At 43.3% G+C, this 17087-nt stretch overlaps 1 protein-coding gene across 1 annotated transcript in view; it reads right to left on the reverse strand.

The window, feature by feature from the left end:
* SVOP (SV2 related protein) overlaps positions 1 to 17087 on the reverse strand; it is a 61475-nt gene that overhangs the window by 33465 nt on the left and 10923 nt on the right. The window lies entirely within an intron of this gene.

A 17087-nucleotide genomic window follows, 5' to 3' on the forward strand; every position in this document is an offset into this window, starting at 1 on the left:
CCAATCTGTTTAACTCACAGAAAAGTATAGAACTTTAAACAAGTCTACCCATTTCAGAAAATTAAAAGATCTATACCGGTTTTCTGTACATAATCAAGAATATTAACATCACTAGCAGTGAAATATCTAGTTAATGGTTAGAAATTGAAATGCAAAAGATTTTAGAAAGCTTCAGATAACTTTTTATTGTACAATTTATATTAAAAAAATCCTAAAAATGTACCTTTCACTTATAGTAACATTTCAGAATAAGTTGTCATATGCGTACATGAGTAATAAAACATTACGTGGCCATTATATGATATGTATCCTGCAAGCTTTATCTCCAATTTTCAGTTGTCTCTGACCTACTCAGTTTAGACTAGCTGCTATGATGCTTCCCATAGACAGAACATATATAGAGATGGATTCCTGCTCCTATTTCTCTGTAGCACACAGACATCAGCAACAACAGAATAGAAACTATTACACAGCAATATTGAGCAGTGTGGTTGTGAATCCTACGGTATATGTCCTAAAAGCTGAAGCAGGATTGGCCTGTGTTTGCCTGTTCTCTCACTATGCTCAGTGTGATCCTCACTCTTTTCTACTCTCTTTATAGGCTTTTAAAGGATAATTCCGTGAGGTGGCAGTCAATCTTGCTTTCAACAAGATTGGTTTGAGATGTTTTTCAGAGTGTGTTATGAGCTCAGGAGGGAGAAAAGTGTCTCATAAGTGGAGAAAGAAGAACCTCCAGTTGTTCAGAAAAATTATTACACTGGTCCTTCCGTGTCTCAGTTTTTTGTCTCTGGCACTGTGGATTGTAATATGATTTTAACACACTGTAAACCAGAGCTGCTCCTGAGTGGAAAACTGTTAATGAAAGAGATTGATAAAGTCGATTATTCTGCACACTCCTGTACTATAATCATTTTGGTGTATAAAGGGGTATACATTAAAGGGGTATTCCCATCTCCAAAAATCCTATCCAAATATATAGTAGGTGTAATAATAATAATATTAGCAAATACCTCCAGTAATGTAGTATAGTGTGATGACGCAGCATTTTATCTTAATTAACCAGACATCTATTTTCAGCAATCCAGGAAGAATAGACTGTTATCTATATGTTGACTTTTGAATTTATGTTTTTTCTTCAGTTGGTCAAGAGTCTGAAATGTTGACTCTTCTTGTAGGTTAAAATTATATTTTTGAATGGCTAATGTTTGTGTCTATTATTAACAAATATATCGTGGCACTACTGCGTTGGTGCACAAAAGAAGGTTCCCACACCAGTATAAATAATATAATACATTTTTGGCACTCAACTTGTTGCAAAGTGAAGATTTTTATTTGCAGTCTCAATAATTAGACGTTTCGGCTTTCACATACAAGCCTTCATCAGTAAGCTGCAAATCAGATACAAATGTACAGTACAAGTCAAAGGCTACATAGTGTACAATTAATTAAGATAACATACAGTGGATAACACAATGTATTCATAGTAGTGCACTAGTGATGGATGGGATGGGTTGAGGTATAGGGAAAGAGAGGAAAAAACATTTTTTAGGAAAAAAATTAAGGGAAGGAAAAAAGGGGGGGAAGGTATATAACCTACCCAGACTGCTCTCTTGAATAGATCTGCAATGTATCTAGAGTGACAGAGAAGAGAGTACGTATGTAGTATATATAATACAATGATTGTACTAAATTAGTAAAAGGAATCAATGGTCCGTCACTACTCACTCAATACTAAGATACCACTATGATAATGGTGTGAATGGTCTGATCCGTGTTGAGAATGATTCTCGTTCATCTTAAAAGAAAGAAGATTGTGACTATGACAGAGGACTAACATGTAAATGTACAATGTTTTTATGATAAATGCCAATGAAGTATTATAGATACCAACCGATAAAAATGTTTGCAACTGGAGTAATCTGTAAAGATACCGTAAAGAATCCTATGTGAGGGGTCTGTAGATCACAAAAAACAAAGAAGTTTCACTCAATGTATTGGAGAGTTAAAATTGACAATGAGCCACCGATAGATTTACTCACTTAGTGTCAGACTAGGAATCGCCTGTAAGTTTCTACTCCCTAGAGAACCCTCACCACGCTGTGTGATGTAGCTGTTAAACAGAAATGTATAGTGTATGAGGGGTTAAGTACCGCTACAGAATAATGTCTACACGGAGGGATATTTGAGCACTGACTTATATGTTAAAACCACAGACCGTAACAGTCTGCTACACTACAAGAGCCTACACCCCCCCTCCACCAAGAGATCCATACCTGTATCACAATTCAAGAGGGTCGAACGGATTGTCTCTGATCCGACAACCAGCAATATCAGACTGAATGGGATGCATAACAAGTTTCGCACAAGGGGCTACCCTTCAGATCTACTTGATCAAGCACGACAACCCCCGATCCGGCACCCTAGTGGGGTCTCAGGACGTCTACCCTTTGTCCACACATATCATCCATATGTGCAGATCTTACATCACTCCATACGTAGACATTGGGGCATTCTAAAGGAAGCTCATCCGGAGGTTACAGAATTCCAACTGAATTTTTTACCGTGCTACAAATGCCCCAAAAACATTAGGGACACCTTAATCAGAGCAGACATAGGCTCAGTGGTAAGATTAACTACACAAAGATTCCTTTCCACACCCAAAACAGGTACTTACCCGTGTTTACATTGTAATCAATGTAATAATGTACTCAAGGGAGATTATTTCCATCATCCCCACTCTGGGAAACGCTACCAAATTAAGGACTTCTCCACTTGTGACACATCAAATGTGGTCTACCTGATCAAATGCCCTTGCGGTCTACTATACATTGGTGAAACCACCCAGTCCATCAGGGACCGCATAAGTAAACATAAATCCACCATCAGGTGTGGAAATACACTATTACCGGTACCACATCACTTTATTACGGCAGGCCATACCATTCCTCAATTAAAATTTTGTGTTATAGAACATGTGCCCCCTCCACGGAGAGGTGGCAACCGTATCCAACTCCTTAAGAGAAGAGAGGCCTTTTGGATACATGAATTACATACTTTAGCACCCAAGGGCCTCAATAGGGACTATGATCTACTGTCCTTCATATAAGGGATTTGTGAACATATAGTCATATAGTCTTGGGATTTAATAAACATATATATGGTAATTTGTTTTGTCATTAAGTCATGTCATTCTTGCCTCACTCTAACGCATTGTTTTGATCTTGCAGAGTCGTCAATTCTGAACTACACGCAAATGTCACCGATTGTCTTTGTTACTCCCTCGGACTTCCCCCTCCTGCCCCCTTCAAGCTAAAAATTTTTTTTACACATTATAGTTTTCAAACTATTTTCTATTTTTCATCCATTAGAATCTCTCTTCATTTGGAACACCAATTGAGATATTTTGAACTCACTCTTATGTAGGAAATTATAAAACAAAAAACTTTTTCCTGCATTGGTCTAAACAACTTAAGATAGATTGCCCAATCTGCATACTGCTCACATTTACATAATTATTTGCTTTGCCCATCTTTTTTAGATATAACCGCATCCATATGCAATACCACATGCACATTCACTTAATCTTTACTTTCTATAAACATCCGCCCTGCGCTACAACACAGGAAGCACAATCGCTTGTGTACGTTCAGTGGAATGACGAGCATTCCAGCGCCACCTCCCACAACACGCCCCTTCATCTCACTAAGCCTATCAGCGCATTCAAATGGACGCCAACGTCACTTCCGGTGACGCGGTCCAGTCAATCTAATGATGTCCTGCCCACCGTCTATTTAAAATCCACGGTGCACGCTATGGGCACCCTGGCTACAAGCGGTGGATACCGCGTTCCTCTTGGCACATCACGCCGCCACCCACCAACGGTAAGCCCACTTCTGACTGGACATATCTATATATAGACATTATTCTGTAGCGGTACTTAACCCCTCATACACTATACATTTCTGTTTAACAGCTACATCACACAGCATGGTGAGGGTTCTCTATGGAGTAGAAACTTACAGGCGATTCCTAGTCTGACACTAAGTGAGTAAATCTATCGGTGGCTCATTGTCAATTTTAACTCTCCAATACATTGAGTGAAACTTCTTTGTTTTTTGTGATCTACAGACCCCTCACATAGGATTCTTTACGGTATCTTTACAGATTACTCCAGTTACAAAAATTTTTATCGGTTGGTATCTATAATACTTCATTGGCATTTATCATAAAAACATGGTACATTTACATGTTAGTCCTCTGCCATAGTCACAATCTTCTTTCTTTTAAGATGAACGAGAATCATTCTCAACACGGATCAGACCATTCACACCATTATCATAGTGGTATCTTAGTATTGAGTGAGTAGTGACGGACCATTGATTCCTTTTACTAATTTAGTACAATCATTGTATTATATATACTACATACGTACTCTCTTCTCTGTCACTCTAGATACATTGCAGATCTATTCAAGAGAGCAGTCTGGGTAGGTTATATACCTTCCCCCCCTTTTTTCCTTCCCTTAATTTTTTCCTAAAAAATGTTTTTTCCTCTCTTTCCCTATACCTCAACCCGTCCCATCCATCACTAGTGCACTACTATGAATACATTGTGTTATCCACTGTATGTTATCTTAATTAATTGTACACTATGTAGCCTTTGACTTGTACTGTACATTTGTATCTGATTTGCAGCTTACTGATGAAGGCTTGTATGTGAAAGCCGAAACGTCTAATTATTGAGACTGCACATAAAAATCTTCACTTTGCAACAAGTTGAGTGCCAAAAATGTATTGTATTATTGTGTCTATTATTAGCTCCTACAACTTATAGTTTGCTATCTGTGTAAAACAGTCAAGCAGGGTCATTGAACAATGATGTTTGCTGATTTGCTGATTACACATTGTCCAGGCCAGCTAGTTGGTTGACTTGCAAAACAGAGGAGGAAAAACTATGGAAATAGATTATATAATCAAACAGTTGGCCTCATCACCTTTTGTCCCCTTTACCTGTGAATGCTGGTTTGAAGGACATTTGTCACACACAGTGTAGGATAGTGTAGGAACACAAAGGGATAAGGGGAAGGGGTACCCAACATTAGGGAAGCGGGGAGTGAAGACTCCTTGACAGATCTAACGTCACCCTGAATGTGCCATCATCCACATATAGGTTCCATACCTATGGCCGAGCAGGATACCTAATCCTGGCCTGAACCTGGTGATAAGCCCTGCAGCGGGGAGGACAGGATGCTAAGTAGAACTGGGATAGACAAACAAAACAAGGGAACACTTAGCTTGAGAAGACTCAGAGAGAAACACAGATGTCCTCCAAACACCAGAGAGGACGCTAGCAGACTGCTACAGCTCCAAGCCTCAACAGGGAAGTGCAAATAGAAAATAACACCCGCAAATCCCAACAGAAAGATGGGAGTTATCAACACTCAGATCCAGGTGACACCATTAAGGCCGGGGAGGTGGCCACTAGTCTGCAAGGCCAACTGCTGAGACCTTCTGCAACCAGATGCAGTGAGACTGTCTGCAGCATCTGACACATCCATGACAATACTTCCATATACAGAAATACATTCAGACATCCAAAGAACCAGAGACTCTATATAGGACAGTGTTATGATTGAGTCACCGTAGGAGGCAGACACAAAAATAGAAGCTACGTCCAGAAAACCAGAGAAGTTGGCAACTATCAGATTGCAGACCCCTGAACCTATCAACACAACTAGCAGTAGCCGTGGGGGGTTCCTACGGTGCCCTAGACCCCTCGATCACAGCCGGAGAGCTAAATAGCCCAAAGACAGAAAAGGAAATCTAAACTGCCCCAGAGCAGACCCCAAAGTAAAAGACAGCCCCCAACATATAATGACAGTGAAGCAAGATGAAAAAACACTCACACAGATAGAAAGATAGGCTGAGCAAACGATGGGGCCCAAGCTAACTAAACAGAACAGGAAAGGAAGGTTGCTGTCTGCAATCTGCCAAAACCCTATCAAAAACATAAGCCAACAAGCTGATATGGAAAAAGACCCTGAAGCAGCTAGGCTTCAAAAACTAAATCAGCACTCAGGTATCTTCAGAAGACAAAGCTAAAGGAATTCAGCTCACCCCAGCAGGGAATGGCAGAAATCCAGAAAAACAAAGCAAAACAAAGTCAAAGCACAAATGCAAAAAGCCGAGCAGAAAACTTAGCTTTAGAAGAGCAGGAATTCAGACTGGTCTCCAAGGATCCCACAGAGAAATCACCCGCAGGGCAGAAGGGCGTCGGCGGCCTTATATCCAGTCAGTAACTCTACTCAGCCAGTCATCATCATTAGGCTCAGGTGTTTGATAATCAGGCTCACCACCTTTCTTTACCAGAAGAGGGAGTTCATCGGGCCTCAGTAGTGAAGGGGAAAATGAACTCACAACAGTACCTCCCCCTTGAGGAGGCGTCACCGAACCCTCATCCATGCCACCAGGGCGATCCGGGTGAGCCCGATGAAAGGCACGCACCAATCTTTTGGCATGAATATCAGAGGCAGAGACCCAGGAATTATCCTCCTGACCATAACCCTGCCACTTAACCAAATACTGGAGTCTCCGTCTAGCCAGACGGGAATCCAGTACTTTCTCTACCTCATATTCCATGTTACCTTCAACCAATACAGGGTCTGGAGGTGCCACCCCCGGAACAACAGGTTCAACAAACCTCTTCAACAAAGATTTATGGAACACATTATGGATTTTAAATGTGACAGGAAGAGCCAAACGAAAAGAGACCGGATTCATAATCTCCAAAATCTTGTAAGGTCCAATAAATCTAGGCTTAAACTTAGGAGAAGCCACCTTCATAGCAATATTTTTTGATGATAACCACACCATATCACCAACCTTAAACTGGGGACCAATGGTCCTATGTCGGTTGGAAAACCGCTGGGCCTTTTCCTGGGAGAGAGATAACTTATCCACCACTTGGTCCCAGATCTGGTGCATTCTCTCCACCACAGTGTCAACACCTGGGCAGGCAGAGGGCTCCACCTGCCCTGAAGAAAATCGAGGATGAAACCCAAAGTTACAAAAAAAAAGGGGACATCAAAGTGGCAGAACTAGCTCTATTATTTAAAGCAAATTCGGCCAAGGGCAAAAATGAAACCCAATCATCCTGATCAGCAGAAATAAAACATCTCAAATATGACTCCAAGGTCTGGTTTGTTCTCTCTGTCTGCCCATTGGTCTGAGGGTGAAAAGCAGAGGAGAAGGACAACTGAATTCCCAGCTTGGAACAGAAAGTTCTCCAAAATCTAGACACAAACTGAACTCCTCTGTCAGATACAATGTTCTCAGGAATCCCGTGCAAGCGAACCACCTGTTGCAAAAACAGGGGCACCAACTCAGAGGAAGACGGCAACTTAGGGAGTGGTACAAGATGAACCATCTTAGAGAACCTATCACAAATCACCCAAATAACAGTCATCCTTTGAGAGACAGGCATATCAGAGATGAAATCCATTGAAATATGGGTCCATGGCCTCTTGGGGACAGGCAAAGGCATCAACAACTCACTAGAGCGAGAACACGATTTAGACCGGGAGCACGTCCCACAGGACTGCACAAAATTCCTGACATCACGAGACAAGGAGGGCCACCAAAAAGACCGACTCACCAGATCTCTAATAATAAATAATAATAATAATCTTTATTTTTATATAGCGCTAACATATTCCGCAGTGCTTTACAGTTTGCACATATTTTCATCACTGTCCCTGATGGGGCTCACAATCTAAATTCCCTATCAGTATGTCTTTGGAGTGTGGGAGGAAACCGGAGTGCCCGGAGGAAACCCACGCAAACACGGGGAGAACATACAAGCTCCTTGCAGATGTTGTCCTTGGTGGGATTCGAATCCAGGACTCCAGCGCTGAAAAATACCTGGATGACCAGCCAAAGCAGAGCAATGAACTTCAGACATCACTCTCTTCTTCCACTGGTCAGGAACATACAACTTTCCACTGGGACAACGCCCAGGTTTGTCCTCCTGGAACTCTTCCAGAGCACATCTCAAATCGGGCGAGATGGCAGAAAGAACTACCCCTTCGCCTAAGATGGTAGCAGGCTTGGTCACCACAGGAGAATTAGCAAAGAAGCTCCTAGAGAGGGCGTCTGCCTTGACATTCTTAGTTCCAGGAAGAAAAGAAACCACAAAATCAAAACGTGTAAAAAACAAGGCCCACCTAGCCTGTCTAGGGTTCAAGCGCTTAGCCGACTCTAGGTAAATCAAATTCTTGTGGTCAGTGAGGACCACGACTTGATGCTTAGCTCCCTCCAACCAATGTCTCCACTCCTCAAATGCCCATTTCATGGCCAACAGTTACCGATTCCCCACATAGTTACGTTCAGATGGAGAGAACTTTCGGGAAAAGAAAGCACAGGGATTCATTTTAGATGTTACAGGATCCTTTTGGAACAAAACAGCTCCTGCACCAATCTCAGAAGCATCCAACTCTACCTGGAACGGAAGTGAGACATCAGGTTGCCGCAAAACCGGGGCGGAGGTGAATCTTCGCTTCAGCTCCTGAAAGGAAGAAACAGCCTCCGGAGACCAATTTAACACATCAGCACCCTTCTTAGTCAAATCAGTCAATGGCTTGGCAATTGTAGAAAATTTTGCTATAAATTTCCGATAAAAATTAGCAAAACCCAAAAACTTCTGGAGGGCCTTCAAAGAAGTGGGCTGAACCCAATCGTAAATGGCCTGTACCTTGGCCGGGTCCATTTCAATAGTTGACGGGGACAAAATAAATCCCAAAAAAGAAATCCTCTGTACTCCAAAAAGGCATTTAGATCCTTTGACATACAGGGAATTCTCCCTCAAGATCCGGAACACAGTCCGAATATGTTCCACATGAGAATCCCAATCCTTGGAGAAGATCAAAATATCATCCAGATAGATAATCAAAATTATCGATAAAATCTCGGAAAATATCGTTCATGAAGCACTGGAAGACAGAAAGGGCATCAGTGAGCCCAAAAGGCATCACCAGGTACTCAAAATGTCCCTCCGGAGTATTAAACACCGTCTTCCATTCATCCCCATGCTTAATGCGAATAAGATTATATGCCCCCCTGAGGTCAAGCTTGGTAAACCAGCAAGCACCTTTAACTCTGGAAAATAGATCAGAAATCAGGGGTAACGGATACTGATATTTAACAGTAATTTTGTTGAGGGCACGATAATCAATACAAGGTCTTAATGATCCATCCTTATTGGCTACAAAAAAAAAACCGGCACCTAAGGGTGACGAGGATGGTCTAATATGACCCTTCTCCAACGCCTCCTTAATATAGGATCGCATAGCCTCGTGCTCGGGTACAGATAAATTGAAGAGCCGACCCTTGGGAAATTTACACCCCGGGCTCAGTTCAATTGCACAGTCATAACTCCTATGAGGAGGCAGAGACGCAGACTCATTCTCACTAAATACATCATAAAAGTCCGCCAAATAATCAGGAACATCATGCGACTGAGGAGAGGTGGAAAACACCGGAGCCTCACTAAAGGCACACCGACAACCCCAACTCACCACAGACACAGATTTCCAATCCAAAACTGGATTATGAATTTGTAACCAGGGAAACCCCAGAACAATAGTATCATGCAGATTATGCAACACCAAAAATCTGCAATTTTCTTGATGGTCTGGGGCGACCCGCATTACCACCTGGGTCCAAAACTGAGGTTTATTTTTAGCCAAAGGAGTAGCATCAATCCCCCTCAAAGGGATAGGCGTCTGCAGAGGTGTCATCGGAAATCCACAACGTTTAGCAAAATCCAAGTCCATTAGGTTTAGAGCTGCTCCTGAATCCACAAAAGCCTTGGCGGAAAATTTGGACAGGGAGCAGATCAGAGTAATAGCCAGAAGAAACTTAGGTTGAACACCACCAACAGAAAACGTGTGTGCAAAGCGTTTCTCTCGTTTAGGACAGACAGAAATAATATGCGAGGCATCTCCACAGAAAAAACACAACTTATTACGCCTTCTGAACTCCTGACGCTGCTCTCTGGACAAAACTCTATCACATTGCATAGGTTCAGACATTTGTTCAACAGGTGGCAACACCTCTCGTGCAGTTTTGCGTTCGCGCAAACGCCGATCAACCTGAATAGCTAATGACATAGAATCGTCAAGACCAGAGGGAACAGGAAATCCCACCATAGTATCTTTTACGGCTTCTGACAACCCCTTCCGAAAGAGAGCAGCCAAGGCATTATCATTCCAGGTAGTAAGTACTGCCCATTTTTGGAATTTTTGACAGTACAATTCTGCAGAATCTCGACCCTGGTTCAATGCCAGCAGGGTCTTTTCAGCCTGATCAATGGCATTAGGTTCGTCATACAACAACCCCAAAGCTTGAAAAAATGCGTTCACATTAGTCAGAATAGGATCATCTGGTTTCAAAGAAAACGCCCAATCCTGGGGATCGCCACGCAGCAAAGAGATGACAATTTTAACCTGCTGCGCGGAGTTCCCCGACAAGTTAGGCTTCAAGGCAAAAAATAATTTACAATTATTTTTGAAATTCAAAAATTTAGACCGATCCCCAAAAAATACATCAGGTGTAGGAATCTTTGGTTCAGCAGCATGTGAATGAGCAAGGTAGGTGGAAATTCCCCGCACTTTCGCAGCGAGCTGCTCCACACGATCAGACAATTGCTTTATCTCCATTGAGAGAAAAAAAATTCCCCCTATGGCCTCAGAGATATAGAGGAAAAAATATACACACTTTTTTTTTTTTTACAATTCTTTCCTGCTATTGAGTACCCCAGGATCTGCGGTATGGCGGATGATTCTGTTATGATTGAGTCACCATAGGAGGCAGACACAAAAATAGAAGCTACGTCCAGAAAACCAGAGAAGTTGGCAACTATCAGAGTGCAGACCCCTGAACCTATCAACACAACTAGCAGTAGCCGTGGGGGGTTCCTACGGTGCCCTAGACCCCTCGATCACAGCCGGAGAGCTAAATAGCCTAAAGACAGAAAAGGAAATCTAAACTGCCCCAGAGCAGACCCCAAAGTAAAAGACAGCCCCCAACATATAATGACGGTGAAGCAAGATGAAAAAACACTCACACAGATAGAAAGATAGGCTGAGCAAACGATGGGGCCCAAGCTAACTAAACAGAACAGGAAAGGAAGGTTGCTGTCTGCAATCTGCCAAAACCCTATCAAAAACATAAGCCAACAAGCTGATATGGAAAAAGACCCTGAAGTAGCTAGGATTCAAAAACTAAATCAGCACTCAGGTATCTTCAGAAGACAGAGCTAAAGGAATTCAGCTCACCCCAGCAGGGAATGGCAGAAATCCAGAAAAACAAAGCAAAACAAAGTCAAAGCACAAATGCAAAAAGCTGAGCAGAAAACTTAGCTTTAGAAGAGCAGGAATTCAGACTGGTCTCCAAGGATCCCACAGAGAAATCACCCGCAGGGCAGAAGGGCGTCGGCGGCCTTATATCCAGTCAGTAACTCCACTCAGCCAGTCATCATCATTAGGCTCAGGTGTTTGATAATCAGGCTCACTACCTTTCTTTACCAGAAGAGGGAGTTCATCGGGCCTCAGTAGTGAAGGGAAAATGAACTCACAACAGGACAGCAGCCAAGACATCATGTCTCCATCACGAGGGACACAGATTTGTCATTCTAAAGGATGCCAGCTTAGGGGACCACAGCCCTGGCTCAAAGAGTATAGATCTGCTCCATTGACCATCACTGAACCATAGACACATTTGGGGTAGTCGGGATTTGGACCCTCTGGTCACCTGAGCCCCCATGGATACGTTTTGTATCTGCCAGGGGTAGAAGAAGCCGATCACCTGGCTACATGGAGATATTCGTAGAAGACAGGTTGTGACCCTCCAGGTTGTGACCTTTCAATAGACTGTCATCTTCCTTAGCTTGTCGTTACCTCCTCTTTGTGTGTGCCACAGGTGGGGTAGTTGGCCCTGGAAGCTCTAAAGTAACAGCTTATTTTATCCCGGCAAGTAAACGGAAGGCTGAGACTCTGTAATTTGCACCATCTTGGGTATTTTGCTGGGGCTGTTCTATAGGTTATTTGCCTCTTTTTGTGGTTCAATAAAGCATTGCCACATTGTTTTACCCTCACTCTGTGTTGTTTGAGTAGTATTATGCCCATGGGAAAAGGAAAGTGGGTATTCGGTGGAATGATCCCTGGTCTATGCGGTTTCGGCTAGCGGACCAGAGCACCTGCTGACCCCCATGTCTCCACAAATACTTTTTCGGATTCACTATGTCTCTTTCCTCATGTGCAGGCATTGCATGACCTCAGGTATCCATGGTTACAACCACTGATATAGTGACAGTTAGTTAGCTAGTTGCTAGTGGTCATAACGATGGATAACTAAGGTCCTGCAATGCCTGCACATGAGGAAAGAGACATAGTGAAAAGCTATACTACATTTCTAATTGGAGGTATTTGCTAATATTATTATTACACCTACTATATATTGAGATAGGATCGTGGAGGGAGATGGGAATGCCCAATTATGTAGCCATTTGAAATCCAGTAAATCTGGTTCTTAGGACTATTAAAAATGCTTGCATAAATGGCACACATACAGTATATACAGATTTATGCCACAAACAAGATGCAGATACAACTCAAAATAGAAGGCACAACAGTAATAATAGTAGAAATTAAAACTAGGGAAAGTGAAGAAACTAGTAAAGAACTGTTCCAGTTTGATTTCACTTCTTTTTAAAAAACTCTTTGGTAAATTAACCTCTTCACTTGCTATTGACAACTCCACTACTTGTAATTAGACCAGCACTAATTTCTATAAATCCCTATAATGGCATTTGTAATCTATTGTACTTACGAAGGAACAAACTGAACTAAAAAGGGTTCATTATTAATAACATTATTCACCTTTAAAAAGGCACAGTGATCAATATGGTATAAACAATAAATGAGGACACGGTTCATTCAAACTTAGAAGCAAATCTTTCTATAGTTGCTGAAAGGCTATTCACACAGAAGTGGAAAATATCTAACCAGCCTTTATGTGCTGGCGCATAATAGCTGATCTGCTTGTGAAATGGTGAAGGCCATGAACCAATATGTTCAGGACATTCTTTTACAAAAATTACAGAAATATTCTGCTTATGGTATGGCACTAGTTCAGCTGTCAGAGAACTTCATACCTGCTTTATTTCATTTGTAGAAAGGAAAAATCAGCAGCAAACAAAAGACTGAAACACGGGAAAAAGAAATAGACATACAGTATCTATAGAGGGTACATGATATGCAGTTGCATCTGAGCTTTGGAATCTTAGGTCGGGGTCACACTTGCAAGAAACTCACACGAGTCTCGCGTCTGAATACCCGGCACTGCCGCCGGCCCTCGGACCGGAGCGCTCAGCTGCATAGATATACATGCAGCCGCACATTCTGGTCCCGAGTGCCGGCAGCAGGGCCGGGTATTAAGACCCGAGACTCGTTCGAGTTTCTTGCAAGTGTGACTCCAGCCTTAGAGTAAGCTCACACATCCAAAAACTGCATCCAAAGCGTTTTTAAGGCTGTGTGCCCACGTAAGCATTTTTTCGCATTTTTGAAGCATTTGTCCTGGTCAAAACACTTCAAAAATGCATACAAGAAGCATCCCATTAATCTTAAATGAATTCCGCACTTTTTGTGCACATTGATGCGTTTTTTCCGCGAAAAAAACGCTTTGCGGTAAAAAACACAGCATGCTCATTAATTTTGCGGAAAAGTCAGCGTTTTTAGCTATTTTCTATGAGCCAGACGACGCACGGAAAAAAACGCATCAGCCGCCAGGTGGAGCCGACCCCTATACAGGAATAGTTAGGAGCAGGCCCAGGGGTTCGAGTACCGAGAGGGGCGGCTCAGAACAGACTGGAGTAAGACAACGGAACTACAGGAGACAGGACCGGAGTAGGACTGCAGGACTGGACCATGGACAGTAGGACGGAGCAGGGATACGGAGGACAGGACTGGAGTAGAACTGCGGGACTGTACCACGGACAGCAGGACGGAGCAGGGACACGGAGGACAGGACCGGAGTATTACTGCGAGACTGGACCATGGACAGCAGGACGAAGCAGGGACACGGCTGACAGGACCGGAGTAGGACTGCGGGACTGGACCATGGACAGCAGGACGAAGCAGGGACATGGAAGACAGTACCGGAGTAGGACTGCGGGACTGGACCACGGACAGCAGGACAGAGCAGGGACACGGAAGACAGGACCGGAGTAGGACTGCGGGACTGGACCTCGGACAGCAGGACGGAGCAGGGACACGGAAGACAAGACTGGAGTCGGACTGTGTGAGACAAGCGTGGAAGAGGTGAGAAGCACTGGTAGCGGAACAGGGGGTCTAATGTGCAATGTAACATGAAGATCAGGCGCCTCCATTACAGGAGGGCAGCCTGATATGCCCCTGCCTGGTCTCCCATTGGTCCGGGGTCAGGGCACCGCCGGAGCACAAGAGACAGGAGCGGCCGCGGCCTACGGCGAATGCGCATAGCATGCAGAGACGTCGTCGGCCACAGACCTGTCAGAAGAGGCCGCCGCAGCTGCTGGGCGGCGAGGGGCTGCGGCGCGAGACGGGCGCAGGGTGAGTATACAGTGGTGGCATGACAAATAGCCTAGGGAGGGACCATACTTATTTGCTACAAACAGAGAGCGGGTAAGTGCCAGAGTTGGTGCATCTTACAGATGCGCCTTTTCTGGGGTGGCTGGGGGCAGATTATTTTAGCCGGGTGGGCAAAAACAATGGTCCTTCTCTTGGCTATTAATTTGTGCCCTCAGTCACTGGCTTGGCCTCTCTGGTTGAGAAAATTGGGCGGGAGCCCACGCCAGTTTTCTCTGTGAATCAGTCCTTTAATTTAACACCTACACCTCCAAAATTTTACACCTTAGAAGTAAGGTGTTGAAATCATGCAATGATACATATTAGTCAAGCTCCAGAGGAAGCCAAAACCTAAGTTGGGTTGAAAGCTGAAATGACCATCTGTTTATGATAGCACAAGTGCTGTATTTAAAATTGTGATTATAGCCACTAAACGGCGCCTTCATTTTTTATTCATGGAAGGTTTGCACAATGTCTTCTTGTTGGCTTAATATAGGACTCTCTGTTAGGGAACAACCATGGGACTTTCTTTATGAAACATATAACTTACAATGTTATAAATATTGCCGTTACCATTACTACCAGGTCCCACAAGAATTCTATACCACGTCTTTAGAATTTAGAACTCTCATTCTTCATCCCACTGACATTGCTAATAACCCAGAGATTAATTCATATATGCTGTAAAAAAATATTGCACTCCGCAGCATAGGGAAATTAACCTGACTCAGCCAGTGGGGTGTCTATTTTCCCCCTAAAAGCATTTCCACTTCTGATGCTGTTATTCCGCCCCTCACCATCTGGATGTGATTGACATCTTCTCACTTTCCACATAATTTCTACATTGTAGCAAATCTTGTACATGAGTGAGAAATCTTTCCTGCTTGGATATGCACAATGTCACAAATAAATTGTCTTGCACAATGAAGCAATGACATAATTAGTGGCAAGGCGTCAATTAGGCTGAAGGGGGTGCAATAACAGCATAAGTGTAAGGACGTTCTGTCAGTGGTTGCCTGGGAAATCTAAATGGCTACCATGGACAAGCTTACCAGATCCCAGGGGTTGGCCCTCACTCTTTAACCCCTGTATAGGTATCTCGACTTAAACATGGACCCTTGGGTTGGGGCCACAACATAAGCTGCTGTTTCGTGGTGCAGGCTGGCATGAGTGGTCAGAACCAAGAGGGCAGGAAAGGTACAAAATCAGATTTCGTAAAAATAGTAAGAAACACTAGCCAAGGTCAAAACAAAGAACAATGATAACAACAAGTAGTTAAATAGACAGGACTGAACCAGAGAAACACAAGTTAATATCTGGCAGATTCCAGCAGTAAGCTGGAAGCTTAAGTAGGGTGTGGTGCTCTCCAATTGTTTGGAGCAGGAAGCAGATAACTTCAGTTGGACAGCATGTACACCCTTACTGTCAGACAGCACTGCAGGTCCCAGCTGCCCAAATCTAAATGGCTGGACATAGCCTGTATCATCCAGAGCTTCTGGTTCCAAGGTCTCCTCTATCACCAGCACCCCCCACAGAATGAGCAAGGCGGCATCTGGCAACAGAAGAAGATGTTGCAGGAGCAGGTCCTGGTGGAGATTTGACAATCAGAGTCTGGACTGCTATAGGGGAAAAGAAAGACTTACCATTCACCCAACCAAGTCAGGTAAATTTTTAAATGCCGAGAATGACAATAAAAGTTGCATGAATGATTACCTCTCTAAATAATAATGGAGGGGTTTTATAAGTTCCCTTCAAGTTAATAATACACATTAAGCCAACGTATTTCCTTGACTTCCCATAAATATCCATGTTATATTTAGACAAATTGACAAGTTGTTTAAAGGAAGAAGATGGCTATTAATGGATCTGCATACCACAGCTAAAAGTGTGGAAGCCACTAGCTGCAGCAAAAGCACCACCACCACCACTGGCACCCACTTGCCCCGGCAGTAGCACTACACAACACAGGCAACAATTGGCCTCCTTTTCTTCAGACAGGCATATTAGTGTGGAGATAGCAGAGGATGTTATAGAATACAGTATATAGCACAGCACTTATCTCAGTCACAGCAGGATGATGTTACCTTTGACAGCGTCTCTGTCAGTTTGGGTGCTTGTTCTGCCTGATCACAAAAAACTATTTGTGATAATTTTTGGTCTGTTATTTAAAAGAAACCTGACAAGTGATATATGCTGTCCAAACCGTGGGCAGCATGTATCAGCCACTGGCTGTAAGAACACAGCCAGGTATGTTTTACCCTGAAAACTAGTCATACAGGTGGGTCCCTGGTGGCATCTCCCCGCCTGCTAACAGTTACTGACAAATATCTGCTTATACGCATGAATAGGCATTAAAAACCCATGAAAAGTCTGTCAGTGCACCGTATTATTAAATGGGCTGTTGGTTACTACCGGTTACCATCTGTTT

The sequence above is a fragment of the Dendrobates tinctorius genome, unplaced genomic scaffold (assembly GCF_039654945.1).
Source record: "Dendrobates tinctorius isolate UK_male_01 unplaced genomic scaffold, ASM3965494v1 ptg000073l, whole genome shotgun sequence".
NCBI classification, from domain to species: domain Eukaryota; kingdom Metazoa; phylum Chordata; class Amphibia; order Anura; family Dendrobatidae; genus Dendrobates; species Dendrobates tinctorius.